Here is a 17,520-nt window from a genome sequence, read left to right as displayed (position 1 = left end):
CATCGTTGGCTTTGCTCGCTGAACTGTTTTCCATGCTCCCTCAGCCTTGAAGACTGCAGAAATAATTCAGGTGGCTAGAGCAAGGTCAAAGTTTCCTTCAAGGGTCAACCCGCCCGAGAACCCAAACAGTCATACAAATAGAAGACCTCTTCAAGTTCAGTTTCTGATGTCACTGAAGAATACTAAACTCTGATTTTATGTGCATGGTGGAAGATGATTAGGAGGCTGGCAACATTTTATCTCCTTATCACTCAGATGTTGGGCTCTACTTAAACCTCTAAAATAGTAGTGGTCTTGCTATATCTTGGGAGGGCGATTGTAGGAAAGTGGAGTATTATGTGTTGTGGGGTTAGACCTTAACATGTAATACTATCACAATACAAAAAAGATGGCCCTTGGATTCACACTAATAAATCCTTTGCTCAGTCCTGGTAGTGTGGCAAGGAACAGTCAGGCTTTACTAGAGGAACATGTGTGAAGCATTTCAGAGTACAAACATGGACAAAAAGTAATTGACACAACTCAAGAGAATTTCAACACCAATTTATAAACATAGAGTGTATTTTTATTTCAATTTAGACACCAAAATGAACGGAATAGCATACATATAACCGTAGTTCTAGATTTCTGAAGCAATATTACAATAGTGCAAAATAATATATGAAAAATATAACATTGGGGTCAGTGGGAAAAACCACTAGGGACAATCGTTCACTTGCAGGTCGAGTTACGTGGAACCCTTAATAGGTTAAGGTCACATGGGCCCCTGCACAAGGCCGTGACAGTTTACCTAGCCCAGGAAGTCCAAGTGCAGAGCTGTCCTGGCTGTCCGTGGGGATGCTAGTTTTACCACTTACACTGTGCTGCATGAACAGTATACAAAAACACAACAGATACACAGCTGCTGACTTCGGATGAAGGTTGCACTGTGTTCCCTGTAGATGCAGTGTTGAGTGTGAAGATAAATTGACGAACGGCAACTCTTGGCAGCGCTAAGCACAGCGAAAGGGTACTAGAACTACACTGGATCCAGGGGAGTGACATAGCGGCCTGAAACGTGGCAGGCGAGACTACAACTCCCACAATGCACTGGACCACCTGGATTTAGCTGATCCCGAGGGCCCAATGGCCAACTATACCTCTGATCCGGTGACTGTTTTTACCTGCAGTTTGCAGGGGACTAGTGGGGGTAGCTGGCTCTGTATATACTATACCAAAGTAAGGCACTGTCTGCCCAAAGTTATACAGAGGTAAATTTCACGTACTCGTATCTTACTCTCCATTTGTGGTAGTGTGGGTGAGCAGTGAGGCTTTATCAGAGGGTAGTGTTAAGCATTTATTTTACACACTGAGGAAAGAAATTATGTCACACACTCAAAGACTGAACTCTGTTCAATTCTTTGTATCAAAAATATTTCTTTGTTGTATTTTGTTTTAAGAACTAAGCGGTACAGGCAAGTAGAGTTGTACTTTTCAAGACAGATTGAACAAGCAAACTGGATGAATAATGATTTGTTCCAGCAGTATTGTATTACAAAAGGGTTAGAAGTTAATGTGAAAAAGACTAAATATATGGCACTTAATCCTCACAAAGGTTTTAGGAAAAACCTAACACTAAATGGAGAAAAACTTGACTATGAATCAAGTTTTACTAATTTGGGGGTACTATTAGATTCAGCCCTAAGTTGGAAACCCCAACTAGAAAAATCTAAAATTGTCTTCAAGCAAAACTGCCTACCAATACTGAAAAGACACAATAACTGTGTTAATAAAGCAGTTACCCCAGCATTAGAATTGTTTAAATGCAAGGTTCAGTCGGCGGTTCTTTATGGGGCAGAACTCTGGGGACCCGTGTGCAGAAAGACTTTTGAAATCATGGAAAATAGGTTTCTAAGGGGACTATTAATGGTTCCTAGTAGTACTCCATTATTACCCTTACTCCTTGATATGAACATACGACGCACTGACCTACATGCAATATTAAGACCATTATTGTTATGGGTCAGGCTGTGGATTACCCCAGAGCTGTCTGAATATAAAAAGGGTTGGTTGAAGTTCAGGAACTGGACACATGTAACAAGATCTTTTGGTTTAAACATGTTAAAATTTGGTTAACAAAAATGGGTTTATCCCACTTTTGGACTCAACCTGAACTACTGACTGTGTCCTCAAAGAAAATAGTAAAACTCTCTTTTTGGGCTCTAGTGAGCCATGATGCTGTATATGTTGGAGCACATGGCCCCCTAACCGAAAGATTTTTATTGGTGAAAAATGCAGCCAAGTTTGAAATGTTTCTTGATGAGATTCAACCACCTTTAGCGAAAACCTTGTATATAAAGTATAGGTACGGTATACTAAGAACTCGGGAAACCGAGTCTAAATGGGGGAAAACCAGTAATGACAAATGCACTTTATGTACAAATAATGCAAGAGAAGACATTTTTCATATCTTGTTTTTCTGTCCAAGTTATGTAGAAACTAGGAAAAAATGGATAGTGCCATTGTGCCGTAATATTGGAACAACTTCATATAAGGAAGCAGGAAGAATATTACTTACGGACACTAGTCAAGTAATAGTGTTTGGTATCAGTAGATTCCTTTTGGCAGTAAAATTCATTAGGCAAAAATCATCACTGGCATTTTAAGTGTCTGGCTGTTATATATCAATTTAATGTTTTTTTAACCTTGTAAATATTTTAACCATCTTTTTAACTATATTTATTGATGATTGTTTTAAAGCTCACTCTCGTGATTTAACTAAGAAGCCCAGGGATAATATTTTGGTCATGCACTAGCACTTTCTGAATTATATATCATGTAAATTTGCTGAAGATATTGTGGCCATGTATAACTATGTGTATTATGTATTTTTTTTGTATATCTTTTATGATGCAATTGCAACGAAATAAAGATTATTGAATTGATTTGTTACAGGTTCATAAAATATTCAAAATTGAGGTGAAATTATTTTTGATTACTTTTTAGAGTACTTTTTCAATTACTTTTTCTACTCATGGTGATATGCCTAGATATTACACTGGGACAGTCCCTAGATAAAAGGTAAGTAAAACAGTTCAGAGGAAAACAGTCAATGCAATCCTATGGTGAAAAATGAGGTTATCGATTTGCAGGTAAGGAAACGGTCTTGAGGGTGGAGCTTCTGAGGTTAGAACAAGAGTGGCCCCAGGGTCTAGGATGCACTCAAAAAGCACGCTCACAGGCACTAGGGCAGCCAGGTGCAGAGCGATGAGGCCCAGTGTTAGCCTATGGGCTAGGTGGCCATCGGTTAGTGGCTGCACAAGGGCAAGCCACAGGATTGAGGGAGCAAAGCTCCTAGAGTGGAGCTCAGGGCAAAGGGGGGATATAAGTTAGCATCCAAGGTGCACCCACATCGGCACAGGGGTGGCTGGGCGCAGGGTGCTGGATCCGCGTCGGGTGCCCTGTTTTCAATGAGAGTTGCTGGTTTTGGATTTTGGCTGCTCGGTCCAGGAAGTCTTCCGGGAGGAACCAACAGCTGGGCAGGAAAGTTGGAATGCTCGGGATGTAGGTGCACCTCAGGTCCTCTTCTCCGGGACGCAGAGCGGCTGGATGAAGGGGCACCTTTTGAGGTCAGATATCACTTTACGGGGCCCTGGATGGATCAACCCCTGGTGGACTCGGACTCTGGAGCGCTGGGGGAACTCGCTGGAACCGGTTAGCCACTCGGACCGCAGGCGCCCGGTGTAGTGGTGGTTCCAGGTGTCGGGTTTCTTTGTCTTCAGCAGACTTGGAGTCTATCTTGGGAGATTCTTTTGAACAGAGCTGCTGTTCACAGGTGATCCGGTCCTAGTTGAAGGCAGTCAGTCCTCCCAGGGGTTCTGGAGGTAGCTGGCTGCAGGACAGGGCGCTTCTTGGCGCAGGATCTAGGGAAACTGCAGACGGGCTAGTATGGCTAGGGCCAAGTCAGTTCTCCTCTCCTACGTTTCTTCTTTCGTCCTTCTGCTTCGTAGGTTGCGGTAATCTGCCTTCTGGGTTCAGGACTGTCCCTTAAATTTACTGTATTTAGGGGGCGTTTTAGGGTGCTCGGGTTAGTTGCCAATGGGCTACTGACCTTAGGTTGACTACACCCTTGGTGTGCTCACCCCATATGGGGGGTGGGCACAAACCCTAATCCAGATTGGTGAGTGCCTGCCATCTGCAAGATAGCGGACCCTGAAGAGTGGGTTTCACCTCGCCTCCCCCACCTGAAGGGTGGAATTGACAGAGCGGGGCACACCTTCTGGGCTCTTCTAATTTTTCCCACCCGTCTTACCACCGAAAAGGAGGGGAGACGAGAAGGGGCCTGCTCCTGATAGCAGGAGAAGCCGGAAATGGTGTTGCGAAGGAGGCAAAGCCTTTGAAACTCCCCTGCCACAGATAGCTCTACCTGACCAGGGGGAGGTATTAACACCTCCACCCAGGAAAGGCTTTGTTTATGGGCTCAGGGAGCAAAGACTCCCCCCAGAGGTCCAGAAACTTGTTTTGTAGTGACAGGCTGGTGTTTACCAGTCAGGGAAGCCACCAGATGCTGGTTATTTTTCAGGAGGCATCTCTAAGATGCCCTCTTAGTGCATTGTATAATAAATCCTACACTGGCATCAGTGTGGGTTTATTATGCTGAAAAGTTTGCTACCAAACTTCCCAGAATTCAGTAAAGCCATTATGGTGCGGTGGAGGTCGTAATAACAACCTCCCAGCACTATATACTCTTTATTGCTTTACTGCACTTACAATGTCTAAGAATGGATTTAAGACACTGTAGGGCTACAGTGCTCATTGCAACTGCACCCCAACCAGTGGTATAGTGCACCCAGGTAGAGGGGTGACTTACCTATACCATAGGCAGTGGGTTGCAGACATGGCACACATGTATGTGTGCCATGTCGACTATTCACTTTTCTCTGTATCAAAAACATGCACCCTGCAATGGCATTGTGTGTGTTAAGGTACAGGACCTCTAAGGGTAGCACAATAGGTTCTGCAGCCCTTCGAGCAAAACACACAAGATGATGGACGAAATGTTGCACAATGGCAAAACATTCACCCCCAGTCATAGATCTGGGTTAAATACATAGTTATTTTGCTCACCAAGCCACCCTAGTTCAGACATGGCCATATGCAAATCAGTCTTGACCTGGTGCCTCAAGGGAACAGTCCAGCCTGAACTGCCAAACCATGTCTTCCCTGAACCGGAATAAAGCATCCTAGGACCTGTTTCTGGCTATCAGCCGTCTTCAGCCAGGATAGCTGGACTCCAGTGAGCATGGGAACCACGTCTGGGCATACCCTTCCACATTGCATATTGCCAGAGAGATGCAAATTGGGGGTACAACGGTACTGTTTTGGGAAACAGCACAGGCCCTGGGAACCTGATTTGCAGGGGCCCAGGGCACATCAAGTCAAAGTGCATCCGAAATCTGGCAAAAAGTGGGGGGTTACTGCAACAGAAACTCACTTTCCTAGTGCCACGAGCAGTGACGGCTGGTGGCTTTCGAAAATGGTGAGCCATAAAAGCCATCGCCAACTGTCACCGAGTGAGCAAAGCGAGCGATACCAACTGACCCAAGGGAGTTTTACGCTAAAAGAAACCATTTCTAAATTCAGGAGGCAGGCAAATGCATACAGATGGGATTTGCATTAGCATCATTCCACATTAACTTTACATTTAGTGTAATCTGAAGGCGTGAGAAGGCAAACTGTATTCACTATAATAAAAAAACGTAAGCAAATGATGGATAACATTTACCGTTTTGTCATAATTTGTCCAGTTACAACATTCGTAGAGTACTGACTTTTCACTTGCACATTAAATTTTTCTTGCAGAGATTTACATAGCGCGAACTTGACCTGAATCGGGTATCAGAGCGCTTTACATAGCACCAGTTACGTTACATGAGGACACATTCATTTTTGTTTAGGTCTCGCCTACTCTTACTTCTGTGCTGCTCCAGTCAACCTCATATTGCATCCGTGTACTCCTGTACCCCTCCATTCTAACTCACTGTGTGCTCTTACTCCTGTGCTCCTCCTTCTAACATAGTGTCCTCTTACTGCTGTGCCACTCCATTCAAACTCATTGTGTCTTCCTACTCCGGTGCCTCTCCTTCCAAGCATATATTGTATCCTCTTACACTAGTGTCTCTATTCAGTAAATATCTGCTTAATATTAAGCCTCTCTTCACAGGGATATTTTGTTCACCTAGCTCTGGACTCACTCAAATCTGTCTGAAGAAGTATCTTCCAGAACTGGGCAGAGTTCTCCAGAACTGCTCAGAACTGTACAGTGCCTCCGAATATAACAGACAAAATGTGACCTTTGGAACAATTACCACACTTTAGATAGAGGCTCATGTTGTAACACAAACCCACACCTTCAATGGGCACGCCTCTCACAATTAATAGTACCATCACTCTTGTACCCCCATGGCATACTCAAAGGCCCCCTGCGTCTCAAAGTGAAGTTAAAGGAAATGGGCAGCAGTGAAATGGCAAGCAGCGTAACAAGCACATGTCTGAGACTAGTGCAGGAAATAAATGTCATTCAATGCTGGTGAATACAGACCAATGGGGTGCAATTGCTGAAGTTATTTTGCACACTATTTAGCCTGGTCTTCCCCCGCCGCATAATTTCATAGAGCACCATTCATGCCTGTTCTTAACTATGAAACGTGACAGGTTTTAATTGGTGGACATTAGTCACACCACCCATCTTTCCTTACAGCTTGTTTAATTTTTATCCAGGGATCTTTATTCCCTGACTGGTCGGGGACTAAACATCTCCTGCTCTCATGCATAACCCGATGGTGCTGAACTTCAGTACACAAAGTTCTGTTTGCGAGTCCAACGTACCACGCGTGCATTTGATATGAACCCGTTTTAGAGCTTTCCTGTTCACAGTCCTTACAAAAGAGTAACACATAACTGCGTTAGAAAGGATGTGCTAATTAAAAAGGTGTAGTTCCTTCAGCCTTTCCTGCTGCTGCAGTAGTGGCACCACGATGCAGCTGTACTGATAACCTGCCATGGCCTCATAAGGGCGCTATTGGGGTAGCTAGCAGATATTAAACACGTTATTTATATGTTACAATAGTTCCTATGGAGCAAGGTACTATGACAGATTTGCATGCTTTACATAATTCCACCATCAAGCTTGTCATAAGTAACCAAGCAAGGAAATGGACAAGGGCCACTGTCCCCTATGCTCTCACTCAACTCGACCATCAACAAAAGTAACTTACAGATGGAAAGCACTTTCCATAGCTGTTGAACACTGTATCAACTCCCTGGACCTCCAAAAACTCAATCGACAAGTGCAACTCCATCAAACGCTTCTTCACTACGATATACAAATTCCGATCTGACACAGACAACACTAAATACTCAGACATTTTACTGGAAATTCTCCATCGTACGTCCCAGTGGCGGCCGGATTCGATCGGGTGCGAGGGGGTGGGGGCGTGTGGGGGGGGGGGGGGGTTTGGAGGCGGGATAAATAATAAAAGTACAACTTTAAACGTACCTTCCCGCTTTTCCTAGGTCCCGAGACTGCAGACCCCCGACTCCCGCCGTCCTGTTTTTCAATTCTTGCAGTACACGTCATCACGCTGCACGCAGCCTCCCTCCCATCCACCGCAGCCTTGCGATTGGTCAGGCTGCTGCTCCACCCGCGTCATTTTCCTCTCTGTAGGCTGCAGCATACAGAGAGAACAGGGAGAGTGGACGGAGTTACTCGAGGGCAGGGGGGAGTGGCTTGCCTACTGTTGTTAATACTGTCTGTTTGGGCGGCCTCAGTGGGCAAGCAACTCCCACCTGCCCTTGAGTAACACCACCCACTTTCAACCAGGAACTTCTGCTTTCTCGCCGTGCGAGAAGGCAGAAACAAATGGTAGTTATTACCGTAATAACTACAATTAGTTTCTGCCTTCTCGCAGGGCGAGAAAGCAGGGGGGCGGCGCCCAAACGCCCCATAGAGGAGCTGCCACTGGCCACTAGCCCAGGAGAGTCTGAGGGTGTTTCTGGCATCCACAGGGGTTCCTCTCTCAGGTAGTGCTGAGTTTTAGCCAAGGACGAGGCTTGTTCTCTCTGTCCATGTGGCAACAGACTTGGATCTAAGTATCCCTCTTTTGCTTTGGTGATGTAGACAAAGTCCTGTTGTTTGTGACACAGGTCACAGATCTGAGGTTCTGGTGACAGTGGTGGTACCTTAAATCATAGATGTAGGGGAGTTAAGGGTGTGGGAGCTAGTAGCCAATAGGCAGCTAATGCCTGTAGCTAGTCCACCCCGAGGTGACCACATACAAAAAGGGAACTTCCCTACAGTGATACCCCATAAACTTTGAGCTCTCCTTCTCAAGATGGCTGTTCATTTACTTCTGTTTGCATACAGCAGGATACATGCTTGTGTTAACAATGCCATCTGAGGAGCCTAAATCCAACATCCTTACAGAAATCCTGCATGCGTGCTTAAGACCCCAGAACCTCTTTTGTTGTTCACCTTTTCCACCCAGAACCCTCTATTCTGCCGTTCCTAAAGATATCAGAAATCAAATTGTTGGGTACAGACCAGGCTGCTCCCCATGGAGGTATGGCTAGCTTTCTTGGGATGTACACCTCCCTTACATAGCTAGGGTGCAAATGGGTCTGGGGCTGGGCAAGGGCTGTTTCCTCTGCTGGAAGGTAGCCCTGATACATATCAGAGGTGGTGCAGCCTTTGAAGCTCACCGTCTTGATGCGCCACTTCAGTAGCCTGCTTAAGAAGAGGGAGGTGTGACCTTTCTACCCAAGCTTTTGATCCTGACTTCTGTGTGGGCTCACAATGCATAGCAGGTGGGCAATCTGTATGGTCGCCAACTGGGCGCATGCCACGTCACCCAGGGCACAAGGATTCTGTCAGGGGTAAGAAGGTGTGTTGTTGGATACCAAACATGACATATTTCGGCTGTTCCATAATGGAACTGCCAACCTCAAGAATGCTTGGGTGGCAGCCCACATTATCTTATGGACCACTAACACTGACAGTACTTTCTAATGGGGAATACCACTATAGGGACATACATGCTTGCACTTGTATGTCCTCGCCTTTAATGTACTGTACCCAGCCTCCTGGGCGGAGGAGTTCTACCTTAAATGTGCCGACATATATTAAAGTTTATGCATTTGACTGTGCCACACATGGTGGGGGCACAGTCAAGTTTAACCAGTTTACACTGCTCCTGCAGTCCTCAATGGCAGGCCTGCTGCCAGTAGTTTGCTTGGGTCCCTAAAGGTGGCACAAAACCGTGCTGCAGCCTTAGGGACCCGATTACCAACTATGCCCTAGGTACCCTTGGCACCATGTACTAGGGACTTATAAGTGCGTACAGTCTTTGTCAATTTGAGATTATCAAGTCGAACATAACTCAAACATAACAGTTGTGGGAGAGAGCACAGGCACCCTGGTCTGGGCAGCAGACTCCAGTGCGCTATCAGAGTCAAAACCATCTGTATTTGGAGCAAAAAGTGGAGGGGTTGGCCACACAAAAAGGGCACTTCCCTACAGTGATACTCCATAAACTTTGAGCTCTCCTTCTCAAGATGGCTGTTCATTTACTTCTGTTTGCATACAGCAGGATACATGCTTGTGTTAACAATGCCATCTGAGGAGCCTAAATCCAACATCCTTACAGAAATCCTGCAGAAGTGTTTGAGACCCCAGAACCTCTTTTGTTGTTCAACAGGGCGTTAAAGTTGAAAAGTGCTTGATGCCTGAGAGAAACCCTTTTCAGCACAGAAGCTCAAGGCAAATTGTTTGCGCTACTGACCCATGCCTTCTGATCCTACGTTCTTATCGATACATCTTTCTTCAGAGAGTTTGGGGGTTCAAGCAAACTGCAAAGCAAAGCTGCAAAGCTTGACCCCAATGCTTTCTTCACTGTGCCACTCCCCAGTGAGTCTACAACGCTTGAGTGCATAGGCCAAAAAGTCTGACTCAGGCAGACAGCCCTATGCACTGGGAACAGCGCATGCATCCTCACACAGTACATTAATACCTTAAGGGAAATGGAATAGCTGGCTGTGATTAGCCTGCAAGATCACATGTAGATTTTCTTTTTTTTCAATTCAAATTAATGATTTTCATTAGTGCTTAAACATTAAACAATCAGAAAAAAATAAGAAAAAACACTGCAGCCCATTATGTAAAGGAGTCATAATGTCAAGGTCATATGTATTGCGTACATAATTCGGTAGAGCAGTGAGCCTCTAGTTCATCTTTTCACAATTTAGTGCTATCTCGCATACTTCCACGCCACAGAAAATGAAGCATCCTATTGCAAATTCTTCCAAATTATCACTTTGTGTATGAGCAGTTTCTATTCTATATATCCGACATTTTATAATATTAGAAAAGGTCTTTAATCCAATCTTTGACTCTCGGAGCAGAACCTCTGCCCAACATAGTACTACTCATCTTTTCAGTAACAGCACTGCATAAGCCACAATCTCACATGCCCCAAGTGGGATCTCCGCAACATATCATAGTAAGACCAGTAGGAGGGATATTTTGAGGTGAATTCCCATCAGTTTTGACAAAAGTTCAAGGATTTGAGGCCGGAATGCGCTCACATTCAGACTCTTCCCGTTGTAAATTGATAAAGTCTACCCCGGGTGTATGACATCTTTCACACATCGCATTTTCTCATAGACCTGCCATACGTCAGCTTTCTGAGAAATGATAGACACAATGTAAATATTTATACTGTACAAAACACAAGTTTGTTAACGGCCATATATCCATTAGCGGAACTTCAGGGTGGCATTCCTTCAGTAAAGAGCAGTTAAGTTACCTATCTGTGACTCCACCTGTACCGTTGTACTTAACTTAGATAGAAGTTGTTTAGGAATAGGGAATGAGAGGAAATGTAACAAGGCACTTACAATAACTCTTTACACGGTGGGATTCACTGTATTCCGCAGACCTCGTTGAATAGGCATTATGTCAAGTCAAGTCAAGTCAAAGAATTTATATAGCGCACTACATACCCAGAGGGTCTCAAGGCGCTTAGGGAGGGGAGGAGGATTACTTGTCAAATATCCACGTTTTAAGTTGCTTTCTGAATGCTAGGTGGTTCTGGGTAAGGCGAAGGTAAGTGGGGAGTGAGTTCCATGTTTTAGCTGCCAGGTATGAGAAGGATTTGCCTCCCATGGTGGTCTTGTTGATGCGAGGTACAGTGGCGAGGGCTTGGCTGGAAGAACGTAGTTGGCGGGAGGGAGTGTAGAAGGACAGTCGTGAGTTGAGGCAATCTGGTCCGATGTCGTAGAGTGATTTGTGTGCGTGGGTTAGCAGTCGGAAAGTGATCCTCTTATTGACGGGTAGCCAGTGGAGGTCTTTCAGGTGACCAGAGATGTGTTCGTTACGCGGGATGTCTAATATGATCCTGGCTGAGGCATTTTGGATTCGTTGGAGTTTCTTCTGGAGTTTAGCGGTGGTACGTAGAGGGTGTTTCCGTAGTCCAGTCGGCTCGTGACCAGAGCATGGGTGACTGTTTTTCTGGTTTCGGTGGGGATCCAGCGAAATGTTTTTTTGAGCATGCAAAGAATGTTGAAGCAGGATGAGGATACGGCGCTGACTTGTCTGTTCATTGAAAGTGAAGAATCCAGGATAACGCCTAGGTTCCGTGCGTGGTCTGTCGGGATGGGTGCTTTTCCAAGGGCTTCCGGCCACCAAGAGTCGTCCCATGCAGAGGGGGAGGCACCTAAGATGAGGACTTCTGTTTTATCTGAGTTCAGTTTCAGACGGCTGTGTTTCATCCATTCGGCAACTTCTTTCATTCCTTCGTGTAGGTTGGTTTGGCGGTGCTGGGGTCATTGGTGAGAGAAAGGATCAGTTGAGTGTCATCCGCGTAGGAGATGATGTTGAGATTGTGTTGGCGAGCGATGGCCGCAAGGGGGCTCATGTATACGTTGGAGAGGGTGGGACTGAGTGAGGATCCTTGTGGTACGCCACAGATGACTTCAGTGGCCTCGGACTTGAATGGTGGAAGGCGGACTCTCTGGGTTCTTCCGGTGAGGAATGAGGTGATCCATTCAAGTGCTTTTCCTTGTATTCCGATGTTTCTGAGGCGTTGTAAAAGGGTGCTGTGGCAGACTGTGTCGAAGGCTGCAGAGAGATCGAGGAGGATGAGGGCGACTGTCTCCATTGTCCAGTAGAGATCGAATGTCGTCTGTTGCTGCGATGAGGGCGGTCTCAGTGCTGTGTTTTGCTCGGAAGCCAGATTGTGAGGAGTCGAGGGATTTGTTGGCTTCGAGGAAAGCGGCGAGCTGGTTGTTGACAGCTTTCTCGATGACTTTGGCCGGGAAAGGAAGGAGCGATATAGGGCGGTAATTTTTGAGTTCGGTGGGGTCCGCTGTGGGTTTTTTCAGAAGGGCGGTGAGTTCAGCGTGTTTCCAGCTTTCCGGGAAGGTGGCGGAGTTGAAGGAGCAGTTGATGACGTCTCGGAGTTGCGGTGCTATGACGGAGTCTGCTTTGTTGAAGATGTGGTGAGGACATGGGTCTGTGGGGGATCCTGAGTGGATGGAGTTCATCAGGCGGATGGTGTCCTCAGTGGAGATTGGGTTCCAGTCGTTAAGGGTGTTCAAGGGGGGAGAATGTTCAGCATATGGTTGGGTGGGTTGGTCTCCGGGTTGGTTGTCGAAGCTGTTGTGGATGTCTGCAATTTTGTTGTGGAAGAATAATGCCAGGGAGTCGCAGAGGGCTTGAGAGGGGGTGATGTCGTTGGAGTTGGCCGAGGGGTTGGTAAATTCCTTGACGATGTTGAAAAGTTCCTTGCTGTTGTGGGCGTTGTTGTCTAGTCGATCCTTGAAGGCTGTTTTCTTGGCCTTTCGGATTAGTTGGTGGTGTGTGCGGGTGGCCTTTTTGAAGGCGTCCTTGGTGCTAGTGGTTGGGTCTTTTTTCCAGGCCTTTTCAAGGGAGCGGCAGAGTTTCTTGGACTTCTTAAGATCATCGTTGAACCATGAGGCCTTCTTGCTGCCAGGTTTGCTTTGACGTTTTTTCAGTGGTGCTAGGATGTCGGCGGTGTTGGATAACCATAGGGTGAAGTTGGCGGCGGCTTGGTCTGGGTTAGAAGAGTGGGCTAGGGTGTTTAGAAGGAGCGATGAGTAGATCTGGTCGATGGTGATTTTGTTCCAGTTTCTTTGCAGAGTTGGTTGGAGGTGGTTGGTGGGTTTCGGCTTGTTGTAGGTGAAGTGAACGCAGCTGTGGTCAGTCCAGAGGAGATCCGTAGTGTGGCTGAAGGAGACATGATTGCTGGAGGTGTAGATGGGGTCGAGTGTGTGACCTGCGATGTGGGTGGGGGAAGTGACCAGTTGTTTAAGTCCGAGGTTGGCGAGGTTGTCCAAGAGGGTGGTGGTGTTGCGGTCGTTGTTCTTTTCAAGGTGAAAGTTGAGGTCTCCCAGAAGGATGTAATCTTTGGAGGGGAGCGCGTGTGGAGTGATGAAGTCTGTGATGTCTTCACTGAATTTTGCACGGGGTCCTGGTGGTCTGTAGAGGAGGGTGCCTCTGAGTGTGGTCTTGGGGTCGATGTGGATCTGGAAGTGAAGGTGTTCAGAGTTGGCGAGGTTGACGTCAGAGCTGGTTGAGATGTGGATTGATTTTTTATGGACGATAGCGATTCCTCCTCCTGTGTGGCCGGTACGGTCCTTGCGTGTGATCTTATAATCTTCAGGGATGGCAATGGTGATGTCTGGGGCGGAGGAAGCGTTTATCCATGTTTCTGTTAGGAAGGCGACGTCTGGAGAGATGGTGTCTAGTAGATTCCATAGGTCAATGGCGTGTCTGTGGACCGATCGGGTGTTGAGAAGGATGCATTGTAGGTGGTTGGGGTCGGGAATCTGTGGTGTAGTCGTAGCGGAGAGGTTGTCGGTGCCGATGAATTTGCAGGAGTAGCAGGAGAAAGGTCCATGGGTGTGTCCAGGAGCGGCTTGGACGCAGTTGGGGGCGCGACCGGGGTTAAGGGCTAGGAGGGTGGCGGCATCGTAGGTAGTGCGGGAGGGCTGGGAAGCGCGAGGGGCAGGGGGTCTGGCGCTGGGTGCGGTCCAGGCGCGGACGGGCGTAGACGGGCTTACCTTTGGTGCACCTTCGGCGCGGATTGGGCGCGAATGGGGCGCAATCGCTGCGCGTGGACGCTGCGCGTTGGGACGTTGCTCATAAATGGATGGTGGAGGGGGCGGAGCGTGGGAGGGGCAGCAGCTGGGAGGCGGTGGCGGGAGGAGGGGCGGACCAGGGGAAAACAAACAACAAAATGGAGGGTCAAAGGCTAATGGAGCCAGGGGCAGCAAATTCACTACAGCGTCGAGTGTGCAGGACAATTGCAAGAAAACACACAAGCCTCAGAGTACCAAAATCAATTCAGCCAGCCTCAGCTAGGTCGCGCTAGCAATTAATTAATTAAATAGAATAATGCGGCGCTGCGCGAGCAAAGCGCTTCTAGGCTGCGAGGGTCAGTCAAATACACAAATACAGCTGAAAATGCTTGTTGAGAAAACGATACCGCCAGGAGACAGAGCGAGGCAGCTGCAGTTCAGCTGGAGCGTGGAGGAGCAACCGATCTGGAAGAAGGTCCAGGCGATCACAATCTGCTCGGGGGAGAGGAAGGGTAGAGATCGTGGGTGGGAGGGGCAGCAGCTGGGAGGCGGTGGCGGGAGGAGGGGCGGACCAGGGGAAAACAAACAACAAAATGGAGGGTCAAAGGCTAATGGAGCCAGGGGCAGCAAATTCACTACAGCGCCGAGTGTGCAGGACAATTGCAAGAAAACACACAAGCCTCAGAGTACCAAAATCAATTCAGCCAGCCTCAGCAAGGTCGCCCTAGCAATTAATTAATTAAATAGAATAATGCGGCGCTGCGCGAGCAAAGCGCTTCTAGGCTGCGAGGGTCAGTCAAATACACAAATACAGCTGAAAATGCTTGTTGAGAAAACGATACCGCCAGGAGACAGAGCGAGGCAGCTGCAGTTCAGCTGGAGCGTGGGGGAGCAATCGATCTGGAAGAAGGTCCAGGCGATCACCTGGAGTCCTTTGTTTCCCTTTTCTCAATGCTCTTTGTGTGCTTTTTGCACTGACTCATATTTTCGTATATTTGGTCATTGGTGGGGATGATGAACGAAAGAAAAGAAACATTGTTTCCGTTGTATACAGCGTACAAGGTTGGTTGAACCTGATACTGTACTGTGAAGGAGATTTGGCCGTCCTATTTGCATTTTTATGTACTTCTGGCCAGCCTGTCTTATTAAGAATTCTTTTAATGGTGCCGCTCTTAAAAGGTCTATTGTATTTCTTTCCATCCGTGGCCTTGTTTGTTCCAGAGTGGAACTTTAACCTGCGTGCTGACTTGGTTCTTCCTTATTTTCTCAATACAGCATGGTTTCTGCCATGTGATGTTAGATGTCACTTCCTTTTCCTCTCTTTTTGCTACTTGATGGCTGTAGTCGTGTTGGAGGCTGGGTCGCAGAAAAGTTCTGGCCCTTTATTTTTATTTTCTGTGTCCCTCCACTGTTGATCCCGATTCTTCTCTACAGAATTCTATTGTCAGACTGCTTATTACTGGGTTTCTTAGAAGTCTTCGTCCTGCAAGACGTTTGGCTTTTTTCTCCTGAGAAGGCAGCAGTATCTGGAGGACATCTGCCTGCCACATACTCCAGTGTGTGGTAACATGGTCGCTTCAAGAAACGGTCTCCCTTACCTTGAACAGCAGAAGATAAGGGTCCAGATTTCGGGGAAGTGACCAGAACAGATAATTAATAATTAGTCACCCATTCCAGCTCCTTCTTGGATATTTTAAAATAACCCAAATCGTTGTAAATGGTAGAGGCCAGATGCAGTATTGGTAAGGAATTATTCTGCTTCCATTTGTATTATTACTAAAAGGACCAGGACATTTTACTACTAAATCTTGAGGTACATAATTTTGCATCAATCTGCACCAAGAGTACAACTTTTCTAGAGGCCCCACTCTATTGACCACTTGATTTTAAAGACAGAACTAGTCAACTTAGGGGTACAGCTTGCCATACTAATAGGCTCCTATAACGAGCTCTTTGAGTCCTTTATTGCAGCATGTACTGATCTATTATCCACCAAACTACAAGTCCATAAATCTAAATTCTAATGTCTTTAAGCACCTTCGTTCAAAATGGATTTTAGAAAACTAAAACCGAAGAATCTAACAGTGGTCTCTACTGTTGGATTCTTCATACAGTAGATGTGTGAAGAATCCATAACTCTGTTAAGTTATGTGATACATGTTTTAAATCATTAAAAAGCTGGAAATGATTAATCTGCCTCCTTCTCCAGTGAACTCCAACTCTTAAGCTTCTTGTGCTAAGCTTATCTTCTTGTTGTCTACACCTAGTGTGCAAGAAACTAAAATCTTACTTAACTTATTTCCCTTATAGATCTGGCACCACCTTAGCTACTGGTTAAGTTTGAACCCTCCTGTTGCCTCACCAGTTTATCCTTATTCAACTTTCGATTGAGTGATCTTTTTTGGAGGGCATAGTTCCGCCTAGCTTGAAAAACGGAACTGTCAACCTTTCGCTTAAAATCCTCCATTTAGACCAAGATAGTCTACCTTTAGGCTTATCATAGACTCACCTGTACTTTCCAATATTATGGTAAAACTGGTGGTCAGGCAGCTCCAGAAACACCTACATTTCAATAACTGCCTGTCCATCTTCCATTCAGTCTTTAGACAACAGGCTGGGATGGAAAGCATCTGCTTGCACTTTTGGGATAACACACTAAGATGGGCAGGTGAGAGGCAGGGCACCATCTTGGTCATGCTGGACATATATGCCATGTTTGATACAGAGAAACATTAAATACTACTTCAGAAGAGATTAAGCCGTTGCCCACAACTGCCCTTTGGCCATTCGCTGGTTCAGTTCCTTCCTTGTCCAAAGGTCTCAAAGAATTTGACTGGGTCCTTCTACATCTGTGCCAGTTACTCCTAGTGTGGGGGTTCCCCAGTGCTCCCCACTGTCACAGATCATGTTTAATGTCAATATGGCCTACTTGTCCCACCTCTTTATGAATTTGGACTACAATCTTATGAGAACACCACCCAAGGGTACATTAGGATATCCATTGGCTTTAGAACAATACACATTCTAAAAGAATTTCTGAAATAAAAAAGATGCATCAGAGCCAACTTAAACGGAACAGCTCTTGAACGGAGTTTATCATTTTCGTAAGGAATATCCTTGCTAATGTGAGATCTGTGCGTTTACCACCATTGCTGGAAAACAAATCCAACACTGGCTGCTATGTTAAAGAAACCTGGGTGTAACATCTAATCACAACATTTCCTTGAAGGCTCAGATTAGAAAGGCGATTGGTAACAGCTATTTTAACTTTCTAAGTGGAGACCTATACTTCCCAATGCTATCTGCTCAACACAGTGCACTGGTGGTTGAAGTAATGACCCAATTAGACTATTAGGCTAAATTATTAGTCTATTAGATTAGACT

The 17,520-nt window shown here is 46.2% G+C and overlaps 1 protein-coding gene across 1 annotated transcript in view; it reads right to left on the bottom strand.

Moving 5' to 3' along the window:
- LOC147751532 (NADH-cytochrome b5 reductase 3-like) overlaps nt 1-17,520 on the bottom strand; it is a 182,354-nt gene that overhangs the window by 62,107 nt on the left and 102,727 nt on the right. The gene's annotated exons all lie outside the window — the stretch shown is intronic.

The sequence above is a fragment of the Lissotriton vulgaris genome, chromosome 1_1, assembly GCF_964263255.1.
Source record: "Lissotriton vulgaris chromosome 1_1, aLisVul1.2, whole genome shotgun sequence".
NCBI classification, from domain to species: Eukaryota; Metazoa; Chordata; class Amphibia; order Caudata; family Salamandridae; genus Lissotriton; species Lissotriton vulgaris.
The sequence above is the reverse complement of the archived record's forward strand: the minus strand, read 5'-3'. Positions and strand labels throughout refer to the sequence as shown.